General features: G+C 33.0%; 1 protein-coding gene across 1 annotated transcript in view; it reads left to right on the forward strand.

The window, feature by feature from the left end:
- Positions 1–3,854: 3,854 nt before the first annotated feature.
- The window catches only part of Tob (Transducer of ERBB2), a 39,898-nt gene continuing 34,363 nt past the window's right edge, over positions 3,855–9,389 (forward strand). Inside the window, exon 1 of the mRNA XM_077446525.1 lies at positions 3,855–4,453. The gene's annotated coding sequence lies outside the window, so the exon portion shown is untranslated. The remainder of the gene's footprint in view (positions 4,454–9,389) is intronic.

Raw genomic sequence — 9,389 nt, forward strand, 5'->3', positions numbered from 1 at the left:
GGGGCGGCACCCGAGGGCGCCAAATAAGTTAGGGTGTCACACGATGCGCCAAAGGCGCTCTAAAATTGAAAATTAGACCGCCAAAAGACATACAAAATTTTAGGTTAGAGTGCTAAAGGCAATTTTTTTTTCTAAGGGTGTTAAGAAAAAATTGCCCGAGGGCGCCATTGGGTGTAAGGCCGGCACTGAGTATATGTACATATGTATATAGTTTCTCACCTTGACAAAAAATATCATTGATCAGTATGTCCTGCCAGTGATTGCGTATTAGTAGGAAACTTGGGCATTGTACGCCAGAATTTTGCATAAAGTCCAGTCCACTCAAAGAAGTATGGAACGCTGTATGCTTGGCATGACGAGGATAATTAGAAAGCATAATATGTAGATTAGAAGTATATCAAAGGTGGTTGATGTAATGGTTATATAATAAAGGATTTAAAATGGCAGTGGGCGGATCTCGTAGCTAGAAGAATTGACGATAGATGGATAAAAGAAGTGCACGAATGGTACCCGAGATAATATAAAAGCGTGCAACGAAGGCTGCAGGGTAGACGGGTAGACGAGATGAAATCAGAAAAATGTGTGGGATGAGGTGGATGAGAGTTGATCAAAACAGAGACGAATGGATGCGATAAATGTCAAAAATCTGTGAAAACGCTCATATCTCATAAACGAGAAGATACCAATAAAAATCGTTGTTCAATTCGAATTATGTGGATTAAACTTGGTTAAAATGTATGTATGTATGTCTCCGCTTCAGTAAGTAAAAACGTTTTTATCCAACATATGTATGTGTATATTATATGTACATACACACGTACATATATCATTATTCCATAGAAAATTACACCTACAATATACATGATACTAATTTTGAACCCTAGGCTAGGCTGTAGCCTACCCCAATTTAAAATTAAATTACCTTAGGATTAAAATTAACTTATGATCCGTTCGGAAATGAAATTTGCCTACATAGTAATTTTCATCGTGTCACTATTATCTCTACACCTCGTTGTAATAGTTTCGTTTATTAAAAAAAAATCAGGGCTGTGGAGTCGGTTCATATTTACCAACTCCGACTCCGACTCCAACCCCGACTTCATATTATGATCCGACTCCAACTCCAACTCTGACTCCAAATAGATCGATTTTAGTAAGATCAACTTTTTTTTCCAACGTATAAAATTACATATGCATATATTAATATACATATATTACATATATATAAAAGCGGACGCGATGAATATGGGTATGTTTGTGACGGACAGTGGAGACACAGCCAATCAGAGTCAAGTGATCGAGGAGACGCGGGGAATCATGGTAGCAGAGAAGTGTAGGGGTTTGGAGCGTTTGTGATGTCAGGCCGAGTGACGACAGACATGTGCGACGTCAGGCCGAGCGACGGGTGACACATACACACATCCACGAAGACACTCACACACACACACACACATTCATTCAATCATTTCGAACGGGTTGGATCGGTGAGCGTGTAATGTACGCACTCAACTATTTACGATTAATAATATTTGCGCGCGCGCCTATAAATTACCTTACATTATATTTATATATAACATATAATTTTATTTTAATTCGAGTATCAATTCCTTTCCGAAACCACCCGTTGAAATCAACGGGCACAACACTAGTGTCTTATAAAATTTGCATTAAACAGTTCACAAATAGCTTATATAATGAATGTTATTTACGACTCCGACTCCGCTTGAAATACTTCGACTCTGACTCTACGGTCCTACTATCATCTCTAAACAGCGTTGCAATAGTTTCGTTTATTGCGGAACTTTCAAACATTTTTCACAAAACTTTTATCACTGTCAAAAAGTGTCATCCTCGCATCTAAGATAATTTCAATTTTATTATAGTGAAGATGTGTGGATATTTATTTTATTTTATTTTCACATATATGTATATGTATGTATGTATCAGGAAGGCCTGACACGTAGACCCCAATGCGCCTTCCTAGACAATAAATTACAAACATTGCAGCATTTTTATTATATAAATCGCTACACTTCAAGAGGCTGAAGAACACGAAAGTAAGAATTAATTAATTAATTAATCCATTGAGACATATAAGGATTTAGACTTGTACATACATTTTTACATTATGTACATAGATCAGATATTTGTGACAGCGGGTAGTATGATATTTGTCAATTTGAGGAACCGTTTCAATGAAAATCAGATAAATTGGCAAACTCTAGTAAGAAACGATCAACTTGGAGTCACAAATATCCAAACCTTCTTATTCTTCTTCTTATTGCCCTGTCCGCATCCGAACGTTGGCGACCAAATCGTCAATTATTTGAAGATATCCGCATCGGTCTTCATCGGCTCGGACACCTCTTCGGCGCTCATATAGGTCCACATACACATGTTTCGAAGCCAAGACAACTTTTTCCTGCCAATCCATTTCTTCTCTTATGATTGAAAAAGTGTAAAAATCATTTCTTCGTTTTCTCTATAAGAAAGAGTATGGGTACTACCCATATCTCTACCCTAATCCTTTCCTTTTGGGCATGCTTGGGTATAATTCCCTTGAACTTTGGAGAAACTTTTCATTAATTCGTTTCGTTCTCCAGCTACTGGGTGGTAATACATCACGCCCGTTGTTGCTGGAACAATTGGGACTTTATGTCCCTAATAACTATGAGCGTGGATCATAGACATCATCATTTGATGGTTGTACCTCCTGCTCGCACAGTTCTTTTTCAAATGGCTCCTATTCCAAGAGCTATTCGACTTATCAATGAAATCGTTGCTGCCGTGTCCGAATGCGATATTTTCCACCTAAGTGAGCGTAGATTATCGGATATTATTTTAACATATTTATCTGGTAACATACGCTCATCATTATTTTCTTAATTTGAATGTGATGTACATACATATGTGTGGAATTTTAATCTACTCTCTTCCATTTGGGCCCCGCGAGGATGTTTTGTATTTGTAGCTTGTTCTTATTATCGGAATAGGCTGCAGGTGCAAGACATTCCCTCCTTTGTATTTTTACTTATTTTAATTTTAATTATTACTATAAAGTTTTTTATGATTGTGTTAATGCTGTATTTTTTTTTACTTTTTTTGTAATTTTTTGTATCTTAATTTTTTGCTATTGCTTTTTGTTCTATCTATTATTTTTTATTTTTTGTTTTCTCCCTCTCTTATTTTATTATGTAGGCTATTTTTATTTTATTTTATTTATAGAAAAATCAACAGACAACGGGATGTACATAGATATGTATAAAAAAACAAATAGTAAATATATAATATATGTAACATCCGAGTCCAATTACAGATTTTTACAAAAATTATAAAAAAAAAAATGAAAAAGATAAATATAAGGAAAAATATGACAAAATATGTAGAACATTGCATAATTAAACTATAGTATTAAAATATTGGAAAAAGGTTATAAAATAGAATATAAGAAGAAATTGAAATTTACAAATATAAAACAAATGAAAAAGGTAAATACAAAATAAACAAATGAAAAGGAAAAGAATGAAAGCTATAATATGATTAAATAGCACATTACATAACTAAACTAAAGTATAAAAAAAAGTATATAAAGGCTATTGTGAGGTTCTTCCTGTAATGCCACAATGATCCAAAACTTTAAACAAATAAATATGTAGTTCTACGTCATAACATCGTCCGCCTCGACAACATCGACCCAAAAAGATGGATACGTTTCTTTGTTTGACAGTACGTAGATGGTGAATGTGCAGGGGCGCTTCCTGGTGTACGGCACGAGGGACGCCCCTGGTGTCGCCCCACGCCCCTGTCGACGGGCGAAGGGGTTAGTGGGGGGGGGGGCGGCAAGTACCGGGGCGGCCCGGCGCAGCGGCAGTGCGCCCCGACGGCCGTCAGCGGCGGACGCCCCTGCCGCGCTTATAACAAAACGGACGCGGAACGGAGACAACACCGCACTACCGTCACGGACGCCGACGCCGACACACGCAGGGGCGCACAAACACCACCAACCACCCCGAACCCCCATCCTCCCCCTCACATTCAACTCGAAATTTTAAAATAAATACAAAGTATTATTATATTATACATTTTAAATTTAATCAATAATAACATAAACAAAATAAAAACGGGCGTCTCTCTGTGATAAAAGAAATAAATTTAAAAACAAAAGAAAAAAAATACCGTTGACAAATGTTAACATTAAAAAGTAAAAACATTTGAACACATATATTTATATATATATTATAGATCATATTTATTATTATCATTATTAGTACTATTTTTGTACTTTTTACCTGATTCTTAAAAATAATTAAATTTAACAATATTAAAACTAAAACAAAAAAGTGTGCGTGAATTGCATCGACGAACTTTGAAGACGTGTGCTTCTACATACTACTACTTCTACTACTACGTCTACCAGTACGTCAGATCATTAGCTCTTCCTTGGATTTAAAAGGTAAACATCATTTTTTCATAGTGTTTTTTCAAAACGACAGCATATTTTACCACACATCTACATATATGTACATGCATATAAACTAATCTAATATATAATTTCGAACGAGACTTTGTAAATTTTGGTTGAGAGCTTCAAAAAAAAAAACCAAAGTCTCTATGGCGATGGTTGATTATTGTTTTTTCGATTCAAATAAATTTTATAAAAAAACAAATGAATGTTTACACTATTAGATTAACCATGTTTAAGCGGTTTATATTGCAAATTATATTACAAACACCGAGCGAAGCCGGGTAAAACCACTAGTCTTATATATAATTTCGAAAGAGACTTTGTATGTATGTAACTATCGTTGGTTCGTAGAATCCGTGACGTTTAATTTAATAAAAAAAACACAAATAAATTTCAATGAAATAAATCTATTCAAATTAATTTAATAAAATGTTTACTATTACATAGATTAGACATGTTTAAGCGGTTTAAGCCACTATAGTAATAAATAAGTACGCCTTTGTGAAATAAAAACAAAAATCGACTTTGTTTATAAAAGATTCATATATTAGAAGCAGTGTCGGTCAAAAAAATGTATGCTATTCTTCTAATCCATTTCAGTTGTATCGATTTATGTAGTTTCAAATGTGTTTTGATCGGTTTGTTGTATGTGAAATTTGTTTGTGTGTGTGTTTTAACGGTCTTCGACCGGTTCTATTTCCGAGTTAAACTGGGTAACCGGGTGTGGGCTATTTTAACTCGGAATCCGATCTAACGAGCCGCTCAGTGTCCTAGTCGCGCTGTTTGTTTTAACATTTTCCGATCGCTATCTAGACTTTTACGCACATTTTCCAGAACGTTCTGGTGATTTTCCACACTAGAACTATGTATACCTACGAATGCGTTTCGCGAGCTCCAACACATTGCACCATAGCGCGATAAAAGTAGAAATTTTCAAACGGTGCGGAACTGTACTGTTTACGATCGATACATTTTCATTGAGTATAATATAAACAAACAATACGTCCAACCTTGAAATTGATCTTCACAATTGAAAATGTAAACAAATGTATATACACATGTATAATATATTACATTATTATACTAGGGACGATACGCTTGATGGTTTTTCAGTTCCAAGTTGAACTGATTGATTACACCGTGCTGGAAAATTTCAAAGTGTGGCGCGCGCAAGTATCATATGTTAGTTAGTACACACAGCTTATCTGATGTTTCCACAGATGTTTCGAAATTTATTGTGTGACACTGCCCTGTGGCCTATCTATATCAGAATAATACAATATATAATACCGACTAATATTCACAGATAGCGTTTGTGCAATTTTTGACGGAAATTCTGTATACATATACATACATACATATATACTACATTTTTTTTTAATATTAAAAAATACTCTTTAAAATTGATTTTCATTATTTTTATCGTGCACTTACTCATAAAAGTTTTAATTTGGTATAACATTTCCATTGAAAACATAATCTAACAATGACGTCACAATTGTAAAATTTCCAATAGATTAAGAATTCAATGAACAATATACAAAAATTTATTTGCATCGACCTTGTAATACATCGTCTAGTTTTCTGATGGTTTTTTTTTTGTATAAAAAGTCGGCAAGACCCTATTTTAAACCGTTTAGATTATACTCTTCATTGCCAGTAAACTTGATTAAATCGCCTAACAAACGACACAGTTTAATTTTAATTGATTTTCATTAATGTTGCATTTGAAATTAAAGCGTATACAATCTTGCACCATTATACATAAATGATTTTATAAACTTTGAAGTCGCATTAATGTTGATTCTTCAACTTGTAATGACAGCCTTGTGCTCGTATCGCACCGTTTTGCAATCGACAATAAAAACGTAACAAATGTTTTATTTATTTTCATAGAAAATTTTCTTATCTATCTTCTTTACACGGTGATATATATAACATATGATTGTAGGGATAATTTATGTATATTTTAAAAGTGATAACAAATTGACCTACATATTATACATTATACAATATAATGAAATTATCATATGCTTATCACCAAAGCGGAAATTAATTGATTTTAATTTACATTGTTAGTTTTATTATCGATTCGCCCCAACGCGTCTATAAATGCATACTGATATATAAAGCAACTACATACATAGCTCAGCCATAACCACGATGCACCGATCGTCTGTGAACTGTGCCAAATACTGTGGGCTGTTTACAACCAACGTAATTGGGTTAACCAGATGTGGTAAAGTGGCGTGAAGGCCGATAATATATGGGCTCGTTATAATATCATAAAACTTTATGGCCGTGTAGATAAATAGAAATTCGATACTTTGCCTAATATGTTTAGTCCATGAATGGGTTGTTTGAATTTCTCAAACCACAAAATGGCTATGAAAGGGTTTATCAATTGTGTTGATAATTTCGATGTAATTTTTAATGATTTCGTTAATAATTAAACTCCTTTAGCTTCGTGCTAGAAATAATAGTTTACTTCAATGCTAGATAACCCACGTTTTTCAGTAAAATATTAAAGCTACCGAAGAGTGGAAGTGGTTCATAATCAGAGTAAAGCTATTAAAAAGCCTATAAAAAAGGTTTTATGTTTCAAATAATACAACTTCTTATAATGTATGCACACATATGAAGTCAAATTGTTTGTGTGTAAATTTCAACAATAAACAAAAAAAATTATTAAATCACATTTGATTTAATTCGAAATTAAATTTGTATAAAACAGTCAATTATTCAATATAAATGAAATAAATGTATTAAAAAAAACTTTTACAAGGCTAATTTCTATGCGTGATCCAAATATTATTAGATCGAGTATTTTTATTTTATGTCATTTGAAAAAATATTTGAAATAATAATTTGTTTCTTTTTTATTCGGAAATTTTAAATACCACTTTGGAAAAATGTCTTATTTTTTTCTTTTTACTCGATAAAAAATATTTAAACACCTTGATGAAATTGCTGAAATCAAATCTGTAGTCTAGACAAAGCCATCAGCTTATAAACTGGCCCAAAATATAAAACTGTGTAATAATAATACAGGAACCTTTCACGCCAATTTCGACCAAAAACGTCAAATTGCATAATTCGATCCATTCACATGATATCGTAAGCGATTTTCATCGTAACTTAGTCTCTATGTAATCGCGTGGTACGGTGTATAATCGCGTGACACTCGTAGTTCACGTGACGAGTCATGCGACATGTTCGCTCATTTGCGATAGATTGATTCCCTTCGAAAGCTTCTCTCGAACCTTGATCTATACAATATAATAATAATTCCTCCTATTATAACGGTTGTCTTCGTTTTGAATTTGCAAAGCTAATATATTGCGAATTCACTGCAATTTATTGCTCACCCTTTCATCTTTACAACGTCTAGTAAACATGAACAATTGATGTGGGTGAAATTCAATTCAGAAAACTCGCTTCGAGCACAGTCTTCTCTTGAAACCTCATAAATGAACACTCAACAATAGCTCGGTGCAAAAAGTGAACCAAATCCAATTGATGGCACGTCGGTGAAATAAATTTCATAATAAACTTAATTCTGAATATAGATCGACGATATTGAATTGATTCTGTACGATGCGAATGTAATAAAAATTGAATTTATCAAGATATGTTTATTATCGAATTAATACATTTATTACCAAATAACTAATCTACCTACGTACATATATACTTGGCTTATTCGATGGTAAAACCAAACAATTTGAATGCCACATTGAATGTAATAGAAACAAATTATAATTAAGAGTTCATCGTTTGATCATAAATGTTTTAATACGGTCGAAATATTTTTTTCTTATTATAAATGCTATTAATATTTACATAGATTTGCCTTCTGTCAATATTTTCCATATAGCTTTGATATGATAGGCTATCCTTACATCTAAATTTTCGACTTTTTTTTATTAAATACTTCAAAAGACAAAGGATAGCACTCACCTGTTTTTTTATAAATTAGAAAATGAATGTATTTTAATTGTAATTCGAACAAATCTTTGTTGAAGCGTAACTTTAAAATTCACTTTTGAAATAAAGTCATACATTGAGGCATATTGTATTATATTATAAATTGTATCATTGACCAACAGCATAGATTAATGGTTAACGTGTAACGCTTTCAATTGTATGTTCACTGGTTCTATCCCTGGTTTTGTTGCTGATCAGACCTTGAAAATGTGACTCCAAAGTCGATTGTTTCCTTTCACAGTTTGACAATGTATCTGATAGCATTGGAAACGGTTCCAGCAAATTAGCAATCCTGTCTTATTCCTCACAGAATTTGTGTTTATAGCATCTCAAAATTTGTTAATATTTCAAATTCTGCAAAATTTTGTCCATATATGTCTGTGCGATTGTTAATCGAAGTTTATAATTGGACTTTAATAATACTTATGTACAATGTTTGACTATAGACGTCGTTTAAAATAAATAAATGTATATAATTGTATGAATAAATGAATAAATCATTATTTTTTTTAAAAATTACAGATATTTATATGAAATATTTATATGAAATTCTGGTTGATTAAAAATAAAAAATATGGTTCAGTGATTATTCCGCACAAAACGATCTCGCAAACGTCACAACCTGGCACCCGAAAATTCATATTGAAATATCATACTATCGAGAATTCTGGTGCCAGATAATACGTATTCGTGGTTTACGTTTGCGCAATCGCAATGTGCGAAATAATCCATTTACCAAAAAGTATATATAACGAAGATGAAGCAATTCCTTTGTATCATTTTCCATCTTAATTATAGGCCGTTAAGAATACAATCTTCGCATAAAACAAAATGGCACATCTGCGGTCTTAATTTGGCATGGTTGACAATTTCGCGAAATGAAGCAATTAAATGAGCTAACTCAGTACCACAATCGCCTGTTACTCTGCTGCAGTTT

This window comes from Arctopsyche grandis, chromosome 3 (assembly GCF_051622035.1).
Source record: "Arctopsyche grandis isolate Sample6627 chromosome 3, ASM5162203v2, whole genome shotgun sequence".
Lineage (NCBI taxonomy): Eukaryota > Metazoa > Arthropoda > Insecta > Trichoptera > Hydropsychidae > Arctopsyche > Arctopsyche grandis.